Here is a 14,455-nt window from a genome sequence, read left to right as displayed (position 1 = left end):
CACTGTAGTTAACTGAAGATTCCCTCATCAGAAACTCATGCATGTCAATTTTGAGAAAGACCTAGTTGAGACTAGAGTGTAGGGACAATGTACTATTAGTTGTATTATTTACTGGAGTGTAAATATCGTGCATGCATCAGAGATTGATCCTATGCTTGGATTTTGTAATTTTGGAAGCATGAATTCCCTTTAAATATAGGTTATTCATCCTAGGAATTATGCAAGAGATTAAAGGCTTGGAGATTTGCAGAATTGGCTAAGTGTTGGCCAAGAGCTAGCTTGTGAGCTGATAGAGTTGAGCATACTTGTGCAGAATTTTCCTAGTGAGAACAAGCTTTGTATCTTCACTCATATTTCTGATATATGAAATAGAGATAGAGGGGTTTTGAGAAGTGTCTTTCTCCAGATACATCTTGTGTTATGTGCCATTGATTTATCTTCTTCTTATTCATATTGTTTTCATCGATCTATTGGCTTTCGTTGGTTGAAAGTAGAAGTAGATTCTTGTCCTGTGCTTTAGTACATTGCATGACCTTGTGAATCTATAGGATTTTCTACAAAGCATAGGTTACAACAGTAGGGTACAGGTTAACAGGATGTGGATTATCATCTCATAGTAGATGGTTTGGTCCGATTTAGGGACAAGATCTATATGTCGGATAACAGTGAGATCAAGAAGCTTATCTTGAGGGAATTTCATGTCAAGCCATATTCAGGTCACCCAGGATATCAAAAGACATTAACAAAAGTTAAGAAGTTCTACCATTAGCCGAACTTGAAGAAAGAGGTGCAGAGTTTGTTGCAAAATGTTTGGATTGTTAACAGCTAGAGTGTAAGCATCTAGGTGGTTTATTGCAGCCAATTATGATTCCAGAGTAGAAATGGGAGGTCATTTCTATGAATTTCATCACAGGTTTTCTAAGGACATCTAAACAACATGATTCTATTATGGTTGTGGTTGACAAGTTGACTAAGGTAGCTCACTTCATTCCAACGAAGTCTACAAATTCAGCTAGTGAGGTAGCACGGATCTTCATCAGGGATATAATGAGATTACATGATATTCCTATGAAGATTGTGTCAGAAAAAGATGCCAATTTCACTTCCAAGTTTTGGAAAGAGTTGTTTGCAGGTTTGGGTATAGAGTTGGCTTTCAATATAGCTTACCACCCGCAAACAGATGGACAAACAGAGAGGGTCAACAAGATTTTGGAGGACATGTTGAGAATGTATATTATGCGTCAACAACAAAAGTGGTAAGAGTATCTTCCACTGGTTGAGTTTGCATACAACAATGGGTATCATGAATATTTGAATATGAGTATGTTTGATGCACTTTACAAGTGGAGTTGTAATACTCCTATCATTTGGTGTGATCCAATGAATAGGGTGTTGATTGGACCGAACATGTTGGCAAAGATAGAACAGGAAATGCAGGTTATCGAGAAGAATCTAAAGGTAGCACTGATAGGCAGAAGAGTTATGTAGATCAACACAGGGTGTTTAAGGAGTTTCAAGTTGAGGAACATGTGTATTTGCACATCAAGCCCAAGAAGATTTTCTTGAGGATTGGATCATGTGCCAAACTGGCACCTTGGTATTGTGGGCCTTTCAATATTCTTAAGAGGATTGGATTAGTAGCCTACCAATTTGCACTACCTCTAATAGTGAAAGTCCATGATGTTTTCCACGTGTCATTGCTTAAGAAGTATGTGAAAGATGTTGATCATGTGATTGACTGGTCTGTATTATAGATGGAACCCAAAGGAGAATTCCATTCAAAACCTCATTGCATTTTGCAATGGAAGATGCTCATGCTCCGAATCGAGCAATTGAGAAAGTTAAAGTGCAGTGGAAGCACTTTGGGCCTGATGAAGGTACATGGGAGATGGTTGATTAGATGCGAGCTATGTATCCTTCTTTATTCGCTGGTTGAGCGGATGTATTCTTATATATGTTTTGATGTTGTATTTTGGTTATGTCTACATATACATATGTATGTAAATACCACATTGAGTTGTGTTACAAAGCTCCAATAAATGGTATGGTGTTCATCATATGCTAGTTATGTCTTTAGCAGTATGATATGATGTAAATGTTGTATCAAGTTGTGTTATAAAGCTCCATAGGCAGCATGCATTTCGATGGTTTATAAGTTTCATTGAACACCAAGGATGGTGTTCCCCCAAGGGGGAGGGGTTTGTAACAACGACCCCTGGTTGATTTCCTATGTAAATAAATAAAAATAAGACCAAGGTCATGGGACACGTATTCCAAGTTGAATGTTAGAAAAAATCATAGTTATGGGGATCACTGATGATTAATAAATGGCTATGGAAACTGGAAAATGCAAAGTGGCATTAATTGGCATTTATTTATGAAAATAATGGAAAATAAGAGAAAAGGAAGGTGAAGGTCACAAAATTGCATGAGGAGGAAATTAAAGGAAAATTTGAGGAAATTGAAGAAAATAGAGGCCTCAATAATAAAAAGGCTTTTGAGGACCAGTTCACAGCTTTTAGTTGGCTAGAATTTGTTAGTTTCAGCTTGGAGCTCTCCCTCTATTCTCTCTCTCTCATACTCTTGTACACTTAGAGAAATATTGGAGCATGCTTGGAGCACTCTAGTTTTCATTGGATTTGGATAAAGAAGGTGAAGGAAAGAAGGAAAGTACAAGGGGACAGCGAGATCAACAACTATAATGGGATTGTATTGTAGGTATCGAGTTGCATGTATGATTTCCTTGCTAGTTTTGGCATGCATGGTATATGCATGTGGTTATTTGGTTATGATTTTTCATTGGCATGAAGGATTGCCTAGGTTAATAGTGGTTTTGCCTAGCCTTGTCATTTCCTAGATAGTCATGGCATTGTGGGTTTTCCCACTTGTTGTTCCTGATTGGTGCTCAGGTTCCTTATGGATATGGGTTGAGTTACTAGTTCCTAGAGTCATTGGTTGGAACAAATGCTCTAGAGCCTGGAACAACTTGGGTTGAGTTACTAGTCCTGGAGCCCTGGTTGGCAAACGCTCTAGAGCCCTTAGTGGGTTGAGTTATTAGTCCTGGAGCCTTGGTTGGACAAACGCTCTGGACCCTAAAAGGTCATGGGTTAAGTTATTAGTTCATGGAGTCGCGGTTGGAGCAATGCTCTGGAGCCCTAGAAAGTTGGGTAGATACCGATCTAGTTGGTGTTAGTGATGTCTGACCATGAGGTGGAATCACTAGTTGAGGGTTGAGGTGGTTTGGCCTATGGAAGACCTGGTTTGGTTTTGTTTGGTCTATTCCATGAGATCCCACAGTCACGCTTAGAAATGGCACAGGGCTGATTCGCTAAAAGAGAGATTTGGTTTAGCCCAATCTATGGTTAAGTAGTACGTGGAAGTCCCTAACTTGGTTGGATTTTCATATGTTGATAAGAGTTATTTTCCTCTTGTATTTTCATGAGTAATTGTACTTGTTATTATGTAGCTTCGAAGGTTGTTCTATCATGATGTATATGTTGTTCATTTGTTGGTTATATGTTGGTTATATGATGTATATTGGCTATGGATCTTGATGTATTTTGATTTTTCGATGAATGGTTAATGAATGCATGAGCTAATAGATGTTATTGCAACCATTGTGGGAGGGCATTAGACCTTCTTAGTAATTCTTAGATAAGTATCAGACCCCTATGTTCAAATAGGCATTCATGACATGTAGAATACATGTCCTCAACATGTTTGACGAAATGACTGTCAGTGTTAAGCCTGGATAGGTCAAGTCTTTGATTAAGTTTTGTATAAATAGCTTTGTATTGCTGTCATTATTGATTCTAGAAAGTCTCACTGAGTTATGGGTAGTGGTCTGGAGGTTTACCTATAATTTAGGCTCATAATTCAAGACCGCATGCTATGAACTAGACTTTTTAGGTTGCAACCACATGGATGCAGGCTTGTGCACGTGGTTGGAGGCTTCCAACTGCATGGAGGGATTTTTTTGGGAGTGGTTGGGGACCTAGGTCAATAAAAAGGGTGTCCAATTAAGGTTTTGGCCACCTGGCTGGGGTGGTTACTCAACTTCCAAGTGACCTATAGTCCCTGTAGGATGTTATGAGATGTCATTTTGTCTTCCACAATTAGCCCACTTCCTTAATAGAACTTAGGAGTTTGGGTCATGTCATAGTAGCTCCTCATCTCATGTTTACCCTAACAGGCCGGTGAAACTGGGTAGATATGAAAGGGGGATCCACCAGATAGATGTGAAGACCTCCTTTATTAATGGGGTCATACATTAAGAGGTTTACATTGAGAAGCCACATGGATTAGAGGTGCATGGTAGATAGTCTCATGTGTGTAGGATTAAGAAAGTCCTTTATGGACTAAAGCAATCATTGAAAACATGGTACAAGAGGATTGATACCTACCGGGAGTAGGCGGGTTTCCAAAAGAGGGATGCATATCCAAACCTATATTTCATTATGATTGGCAAGGAACCACTCATTATGGTCATGTACGTGGATGATTTGTTTATTACCGGAGAGGAGAGGCTCACAGAGCACTACAAGAGGCACCTTATGATAAATGTAGATATTGGTGGCCACCTACCTATTCCACTTGGATCCCCAAAACTATTTCCTTTCAATTTCTTTTTTCAACACATTTTCCTATTTCAACAATTTTTTATTTTGGCAGTTTTCGGGTCCTGAACTTCCAAAGCCATTTTGAGGCCCTAACGACGTTTTTTGGGGAAATGGGAAAACATGAGTCTTTGACTATCATTTTCATTCAAAAAAAATTGTCCTCGGATAGACCTTTTTAACAAGCTATCATGCACACCAAATAAAGATCGTATGCCAAAGTTATGACCTCAGGAAGTTGGCATTTCATCTAACCCCAGCGGGGCCCATGCCTTTTGGTGCTTCATCTCCTAGGATTAGGTTTTTGGATGTGTAGTGTTTTTCAAACTCTCTTCATGATAAAAAGGCCTTCGAGCCTCATTATAACACAATTCAAAAGGCATGTAGTTGTCACTTCTCTTCTCATAGATAAGTTACCATCGCCCGAGCTAGTCTGCTTCCTTTCTGCATGTGAACAATTTTCAACAGTTGTTATTTATTAATTGAATTTTTGTTTCATTGTATCTCTTTATTTTTGTTTAGATGTGTATTTCATTTTATTCCTTCATAAATCTAGACCGGTGGTATAAGAGCGGTATTCTCTTTCTCTTTTTTCCTATGCATGTCCCCAACGAGGTAGAGGTACAAGGAGTTGGGACTTGAATTGATTGAACTCTTACAAGAACGACCTCTCTGACCCTGATGACCTCCCATCATGAAAGAAAATAAATACAAGGGAGAAGGAGATCCTTTCAAAACATTACTCGAAAAGGCCCTCGAGCAATAAAGAAATGAGATGATGGATAATTTTTCCTAGATCCTTCGACGGGTGAAGCATCTTCATCTAGCAATCACTTCGGAGTTGTAGCCCCCTTTAAGATACAAGTTAACTTTGGCATTCTTATGTTTGAAGGCCAAATAGACACAGATGCTCTAAATAGATGGTTAAATATATTGGAAGGATATTTTTTGGTCCATAATTTTTCCGATAGGGAAAATGTTACTATTGCACTCCTCAAAGTCACCCCCCATGTCAAGGATTGGTGGGAAACTTATTGAGAGCAAAGGGACGAGGAGGAACCCTCACTATTTTCAGTCACACCCTCTTGGATTTCTTTTCGAGATGCCATCAAGGAACAATATTACCCTATTGGGATCTATGAAGATAAGTACATAAAATGGACCACACTACGGGAAGAAAGGGACCAAGACGTGCCAAATTTCATGAATGTCTTTCATACCCTACACACGAAGTTGGGTATCAACGATTTTGAGTGGCATCTGGTAATCAAGTACCATGGTTGTTTACATAAATGCATCAATGCAGAAATGGAGTTCCTAGACATCTCCTCGCTTGGCGCAACGTACCGATATGTTGTCAAGATCGAGCAGAAATTTAAACAGAAGAAGTGAGACTTTGGATCTATGAATCTGAAGCAAGGAAAATGCACCTCCAAACCATACAATAAAGGACCAAGCCAAGGTGGAGTGACCCAGGATAATCCATCAAATCCATAAGTAAAGAATAGCACCACGAAGATGAAGAAGGACACAAGAAAGTGGTGTGAGTTCCACAAGAGCCCCACCCACAACACAAATGAGTGTTGCACCAAACAATCACTCGTGGTCGAGCTAAAAGCTTTAGAGTTAGATGCATGTTCTAACTCTTAGTAAAAACCAAACAAGGTGAAATAGATTATTGATGTAGAACCTAATGTCATTGTTGTCACCACCAAGGTCCAGAAGATTGAGCCCGAAAATCTAGAGGAGGGAGGGCGTCTCTTCCACTCGTAGATGAGGGTAAAGGCTTCTCCACTATAGTTCATTGTCGATAGCGGGAGCCAAAAGAACCTCATCTCAATAGAGGTCATTAAGCAGTTGGTCTTTTCAACCACACCACACCCACAACAATACACCATTGGGTGGATCCACCAAGGGTGAGATCTCTGCGTCATCCATCAATGTTGCCTTCCCTACAACATCAATCCCTTCAAGGACAAGGTATTATGTGATGTTTCTCCCCTTGAAGTTTGCAATGTTTTATTAAGCCAACCATACTTGTGGAAGCGTCACGCTTTATATGAGTCAAGACCTCAGACTATTATTATTACTTTGGGTAGAAAACTATACAGGATACTGGAGGTAGCCCAACCTACCACCATTTCTTTGATCTTTGCTAAGAAATGCAATAAGATCATCTCCAAGACCAGAAAATTTGTTTTCTTTTTTATTCACTCTCAAAATAAGGGGAAGGTCATGGCCACATCCATGGCCCCTAGAAATGGTTCCTCCACGCAACATAAGCAAGTTGATAAGGTCATGGAAAGTACAAGGAAATCTTCTCCTCACCCATAGGGGTACCCTTGCACTGTCAGGTCAAGCATTTAATCTATCTGACTCCTAGAGAACCTCTACCCAATGAGCCAATATATTGCTGCTCTCTATTGAAAAATGAGGAAATCAAGCGAAAGATCTAGGAGTTGCTACAAAAACAGCACATTCGACCAAGTTCCTCACCTTATGGGAGCCCAATTGTACTCATACATAAGAAAGATGGGACCTGGAGAATCTGCATTGATAAAATCACTGTCATGAACAAATACCTGATCCCATAGATTGGTGACCTACTTGACCAACTTAAGGGGGCCAAATACTTCAGCAAGATTGATGTGAAGTTTGGTTATCACCAAGTTCCAATAGAACCCATAGATGTATGGAAGGCTGCCTTCAAATCCAAGGAGGGCCTCTTTGAGTGGTTGTTCATGCCCTTCGGGTTGACAAATGCCCCTAAAATTTTTATGAGTCTGATGGATGACATATTGTGGCCTTTCACCAACTCGTTCATGATTGTATATCTGGATAACATCCTCATCTTCAACAAGAGTTGGGCAGAGCACTTGCAACATATTCTACAGGTATTTCAAACCTTGTGGCAACACAAACTATCTACCAACTTGGAGAGATGCTCCTTTGGCATGAATCAAGTCTAATATATGGGCTACATAATTGATGAGCAAGGCATGCATGTGGATCTAGCTAAGATCCAAATCATTTCAGATTAGCCAACCCCAACAACTCTAACAGAACTTTGTAGCTTTTTGGGCCTTGCCAATTTCTATCGAAGGTTCGTGTTGGGGTTCTCTCATATCACTTGGCCTTTGAGTCAAGTTACCAAGGGTGGAGCGAAAGCAAAGTTCTTTTTGGCCTGAGTCATAATAGAAGACATTCGTTGAGCTGAAAAATTGCATTTTCTCTATGTCATTACTCACATTACCAGACCTGCAACAACCATTTGAAATTAAGACAAATGACTCTAACTATACTATTGGTGCAGTTCTCAACCAACAAGGGAATTTAGTGGCCTATCATAGTGAGACACTCTTTGATATTATTTTTAAATACCCCACCTATGACAAGTAGATGTATTCCATCATGTAGGCTTACTAATAGTGGAAACATTACATTCTGGGGAAGGATATGATCATCCACACATGTCACCGACCTCTTAAGTTTATGTAGACAAGAGAAGTTGCAAAAACAATATCCATAAAAAATGGTCCACATCTATGAAACAATTCTATTTGGACATTAAATACAAGAAGGAAAACACCAATAAGGTTTCATATTGCCTCAACTAGCCCCCGGTTGTGGCACATACCAATGTCCTAAACTCTTGTGGGCACAAGACTTATGGATGGCCACAACTTTACAAAAATGATCCAGAATTTGCCACCACATACCAAATGTTGATGGATGGAAAATGAGTACCAAACTTCTACCTCTAGGACGCATATTTATGCTACCTAGGGCACCTTTGTGTTCCTTCAAGTGAGCGTGCCAAGATGATTTGGAAGGTGCACTACATTTGGGTCGCAGGATAATTTGGTTTGGAGAAAACATTGGCAATACTACAAAAGTATTTTTATTGACCAAAACTCTAATAGGATGTTGGAAAATATATCAGATCCTACATTTCCTATGCCATCGCCAAGCCAACCATTAAGAATAAAGGCCTATACACTCCTTTGCCTACTCCTAGGCAGCCTTAGGAATCCATCTCCATGGACTATGTGTGCCTTCCTTCTGTCAAAGATGGTAATGACTTTGTATTTGTGGTCATTGATAGCTTTTCTAAGATGGCTATATTGGTTGCCTACAAGAAGAGTATCACAGTGGAAGACACTGCCAAACTCTTCTTCAAATGAGTGTGGGTACATTTTGGGATCCTATAGACCATTATATCATATCGAGATAGCAGGTTCCTAAGCACATTTTGGTCGACCCTCTGGTCGTTGTTGGACACCAAGCACACCAAGTCCACTGCATTCCATCCCCACACTGATGGCTAGACAAAGGTCGTCAACAGGATGATAATGCACATAGTACACATGTACAACTCCAAGCATCCACAAACATGGGATGAGAGTCTTCCCTATGTGCAACACAACTATAACAAAGCTCTCCGTAGCTCTACGGGCCACAACCCCTTTCAAGTGGGTTTGGGATTTCAACCATTGAGCCCTATTGATGCTTGCTTTTGATTTCGAGTTGGTTGACCCCACTTTATGCCATCATTTGATTGGTTCATTGATGCATCTAGTGAACACTGAACCAGATATATGTTTCGCAGTCAATACGTTGAGTCAACTTATGATGGATCCCAAGAGGGTGCACTGGGTGGCTACAAAACATGTGTTATGGTACCTACAGGGCATAATGGACTATGAACTAGACTATATATGGAGAGATGGAGTTAGGTTGATGGGTTATACAGACTCAGACTGGGCAGGCAGTGCTGGTGATAGGAAGAGTACATCTAGTTGTTGTTTCATGTTGGGTTCGATAGGAAACATAGATTAGTGGCACTGAGTTCTGCAGATTTTGATTACATTGTAGCTAGTCAAGCCAGTTGTGAGGATATCGGGCTTCATAACATGATGCATGGCTTATTTCGTCAAAGTCTGAGACCAACTACGATATACTATGATAATCAAAGTTGTATTAAACTCACGGAGAATCCAATATTTCATGACTGGTCAAAGCACATAGAGATCAAGTACCACTTCATTTGGGTTTGTGTTTAGAGAGGAGCAATGAGGCTTGAGTACATATCCACTGAGGAGAAGGTTGCAAACATTCTCACCAAGTCCTTTCCAAGGAAAAAGTAGGTCTATTTCAGGGACAAGATGGGAGTGGTGAGAAACACCTTCCTCAGTAAGAGGGAGTGTTGAGAAAAAGGGTACCAAGTGTTCAGTCAATTTAGTTTCCTAAATTGCTACATAAATTATTAATCCGGGTATCGTAAACTAATGAAGTGTAGTGAACTATATGTGCTAGATGACCCTTCTTACCTCACTATTTTTTAGTTTATGTTTATTTTGGGGTTTTTCTCTTTTGATTCCTAATGCTCTACAATGTAATCTACAAAATCTTAATCTACTGCTGCTAAGAATCTAGAGAAATGAAATGAGAGCTAAAAGTGCTTTAAGCCAAATTTGGAAGTAAAGTTTTAAACAAGAAAATGAAAACAGAGCTTCTCTTCTTGCTATTATGATTGTTTCCAAAACATAAACTGAAAGGACTTAAAACTATTATCTACTCAATTACAAAACCAAAGCTTAAATGAGAAAATGAGATTGCAGCTATCTATGATAAACCAAAAATGAAATACTGGAAATAAGATTACCACTACTGTCTAATCTATTGCAGAATCAAAACTTAATGAACAACTGAAGATGGAATTGCAGCTAAACTAAGTGAAAAACTATAATTGAAAATGAAGTTGCAACTATTTTATTATGAAAGCAAGGCTAAATGAAGTATTTTTGTCACTCTGCTACACAATTTAGGGAGAACTACCTCCTTGTGATAGCATTTTGAGATATTTCATTCTTCATTATTCTAAGAAAAGTAAACATAAAAATGCATAGAAAGACTTATTCATAAATGAAACATTTCACCACTTAGTTTGAAGATTAACCATCAACTGAAAGGGCTTTTGGAAATATTCATTTATAACATGAGCTACTAAACTAATAAGAAAATGGCATTGAACAACTTAATTCAAAATCTAAAAACTAATGAACAACAAATGAAATGAATCAATTTATGCTACTGACATCAACTTAAAGCTACTGGTAAGAAACTAGAAAGCAGTGAAAACCAAAGAACTATTCTGCGCTGAAATAAAACTACTCTGAGTTAGTGAAAAGATGACACAAGCTGCATTATAAACAAAGTTAGAAAATGATTATAAACATTATGGAAAAACACAATGAATTTACAATTGAACTATGAAAGACAAAACATAAATAAATTGTACCCTTGACCATGCAGGGGCACTCTGCAAAGGTCTCGGATTATAAGCACTCAATCAATACACCAACAACGCTTCAGGTGTCCATTGAAAATAGAGTCTTTATATTAAAACAAAGCACTGAGTTCTTCAAACTACAAAGTTGAAATCTGAACTATTCCATAAGCAAAAACTTGAACTTGTTCTGCGTTCTACACGCTGGTATTTATAGAGAAATATACAACTGTTTTGAAGAGAGAAATCAGCTACAAAAAAACATGTAGATAGGCAAGTATGCAGAATTATTGTCCCTGGTTGCTTGGAAATGTAAATCTATGGTAGTGGTTGTTAGATTCCGTTTGCGTAGGTGGCACATGAAGTTCGTGGCCTCGGGAGACTGCTTCAGATCCCATCACTGAGAAACATGTGCAAAACAGAGTCCTGTTTGCCATAGGTTTCTATGGTTGACTTCCCTTTGATCGGAGTCCTCCTCATTGATCTAGGCCAATGAATAGGATATGATCCACGCTCTGATGTTTCCCAAGCTAACCACATAGTCCTTTTCCTCTCTTGACACCTGGAACCTACAAAAGCGTGGAAATGGCTGCGGAACAGCCGATTAGCTGCGAAATGTGGCTGTGTTCCATAGCTAAAAGACAAAAACCTATTCAAATAGCAAACATAACAGTATAACATGTAAATCATTGAAATATACTCCTTGAGGAAATGTTTAATGGTTTTTGATGATAAGGATGCATTTTTCATGGAAAAGCAAAGAAGGAAGGATGAGAAGTTGCTTAAGGGAAAGGCAGTTTTGGAACTCAACATACCCCCACTGTGAGACTATTGCATGTACCCATGCAACCAAAATTGTGAACTCCCTCCTCCTACTACATTTGCTCTAAGACTTCAGCCAAAACATCCAACCTCTTCTTGCTTTTCTTTACTGCAACTGCCATCTTAGGCTTCCTCGTGAGAAATCTATACTTGAGGTTAGTGAGAGCCCTGTTTAGCTTCTTGTTTTTCCTTTTTAGTTTTCTGTTCTTCTTGTGCCATAGACCCAAATGAAGCATAGTGTTATCATGGACTTGTTTTGTTCTTTTAAGGCTTCATTTTCCCTCTAGATGTGCCTATTTAGAACCTCTAGCTCATAGATTTCCTGCCTAAGTGAGCTAGTCAAAGTCTCTTGTGATGTGGCTAGCTGCTCAGGGTTGGATGAAGTTCCTTGATCCACTGTTGTATTCTTTTTCTCTAGTGACTCAATGTAATCATAAATCTGTTGTTGGATTGGATCAATTCCTGGAGAGGTTCTCTTTGGGCTGCTTTCAAAGTTTTGTTGAGGAGAGCGTTGTGGGCTCTGCTCATATAAGATATTGTCTTGGGACTATGTTGGAGTTTCTTCCCCCAAATCTATGAACTGAGCCTCTTTTGATTTTTCTTTCTTCACTTTGCCCTTGAGTCTAGAACTTCTCCTCAAACTTTGGGAGCCTATGATTTCTTCCTCTATAACCTGTCTTCTTTTCCCCTTCTCCTTCTCTTTCTTGAACTGATCCCTGATGTTGACTAAGCTCTCAGAAAGTAATTGTTCATCCTCTGATGAAGGTTCAGGAGTATTTTTATGGATTTCCTCAACTTTTTCTTTCATCTTTCTCCTCTGTTTTGTCTGCTTTCTGATCTCTGTTAATGTTTCAGAGATGGGCTCTTCTTCACTGTTTTTTTGTGCTGAAGTTTCAGGAGTATTTTGAATGGTGAGACTGGTTTTCCTTCTCCTACTTCTTTTCACAAAACTTCCCTCAAGCAATTCTGGTGCATCTTGGAAAAATTTTCTGATCAAAAAGTTCTCCCATGTGTCTCCTACACTCTTTAAGTGATATTCAACAAAAAATTTTACTAGACCCTGGTGATAAAGACTGGTTTCTATGGCTTCCATTTTCTTCTGAATAGTAGTGACCATTCTCCTCAAACTATTCAACAGGAAAAATGGGAGATTGAGGGTTCTGTTTTCAATAAAATTCATCAACAGTCTTATGTGATATACATACATGGAACCAAATCTTCCCTCACACGTAATAATTTTTTTGCAAAATTAATAACATGCTACTCCATTTACCCTTAAGTGCAGAGATGGGAATTCCTCTCCTAAAAACTGAAGTGTCCATACCTGGATTTTGGAGAATGACTTTCCAAGTTTCATCATGGAATTCTTTATTCTTGAACCACCTCTCTCCTACTCTTGGTAGCTCGGTTGCTTTAGCAATAAAAGACTCGGTCACTGTAAACTTTATGTCACCAATCTCCACGTCCATTCCATCAAACGATCTAGCAAATGATTTGGTGATTTCTTTATGGTGACCATCGAATTTCTCAATGAAACTCAACCAACCAGCTTTCTTCAACATTCCTTTCAACTAAGGATAACCTTCCATGTACTTCACTCCTATGGGTTCAATTCTGATGATGAGACCCATCACTTCTGTTCTCTGTTATTCTTCAAAATTCCCTTCATTGTCTGAGAAATGAAGTGACTGCGTAAAGAAGACTGTGTATATAGCAGTGGAACAACTAGTATATGGAAGCAAAGATAGCTATGGATATGGGGATGAAATGACAGAGACTATGAGCATGAAATAAAATGGCTGTACATACAAGGTATATGAAAACAGAGAAGTTGTATGCATGAAATACGTGAAAACAGAGTGTGCAGAAGATATATGAAATGGAGTGGCTGCACACGTAAACTGTGTGAAAAACAAAGTGACTGCTATACACAAAGAATACGAAAATAGAATGACTGTGTGCTCAATGTAACAGAGTGTTTGTATACACAAGAAGGCTGCGGAAGTATAAGAGAGAAACTCAGTGTAATAAATGAACAATAGGGTTTTGAAGAGTCGTATTCAAATGGGTTATGTCATGAATCTAACCGTTTAATAGGTGTGCTGGAGAAGTACAGTTAAGTACGAGTCAAAAATAGAGATTGCATCATTAGACTGTTAGGCATTAAAGTCGAAAGGTGTGGTGGAATCATCATGGCAATCAAATCTCATAATGATAAATCAAGGAGTAGTGTGATTATACGAGTTATACAATCTATGTTTTGTATTGCTTTTTGAAATAAGTTTTTGTTCTTACCTCTAGAACCATACCTTTCGCTTGCTAATCTTTTGTTGTTTGCTTCCTCAGGTGCTTAGATGTGATAGGTCTTCAAAAGTTGTTCTCTCCTCCATTACCTGCATATGAAATTTATTATGAACTGGCCTCTTTATTCTTGAACTGATGATCAAACTGTTGCTGCAGAGTCAGATTGGCTGCAGAACAGGATTAGCTACGGAACAAGAATAACTGCGGAATGTAAAACAGAGAATAAAATGTGACTTTATGAATGAATGAAATGGAGATGGCTGTGTGGGTGAAAATATGACAAAATGGAAAAAAATGAAAAATGGAGATGGAAGAAATGTTGGAGAAGAAAAATTTATTGGTGGAATATGGTAGTGGAGTGAAGTGAAACTTGCAGAAGTAAAACAGAATGAAATGAAATAAAACAATGAATTTTTCAAAATGC

This window comes from Pinus tabuliformis, chromosome 3_2, assembly GCF_031772625.1.
Source record: "Pinus tabuliformis cultivar Carrire ecotype Pingquan chromosome 3_2, CPIR1, whole genome shotgun sequence".
Lineage (NCBI taxonomy): Eukaryota > Viridiplantae > Streptophyta > Pinopsida > Pinales > Pinaceae > Pinus > Pinus tabuliformis.
The sequence above is the reverse complement of the archived record's forward strand: the minus strand, read 5'-3'. Positions refer to the sequence as shown.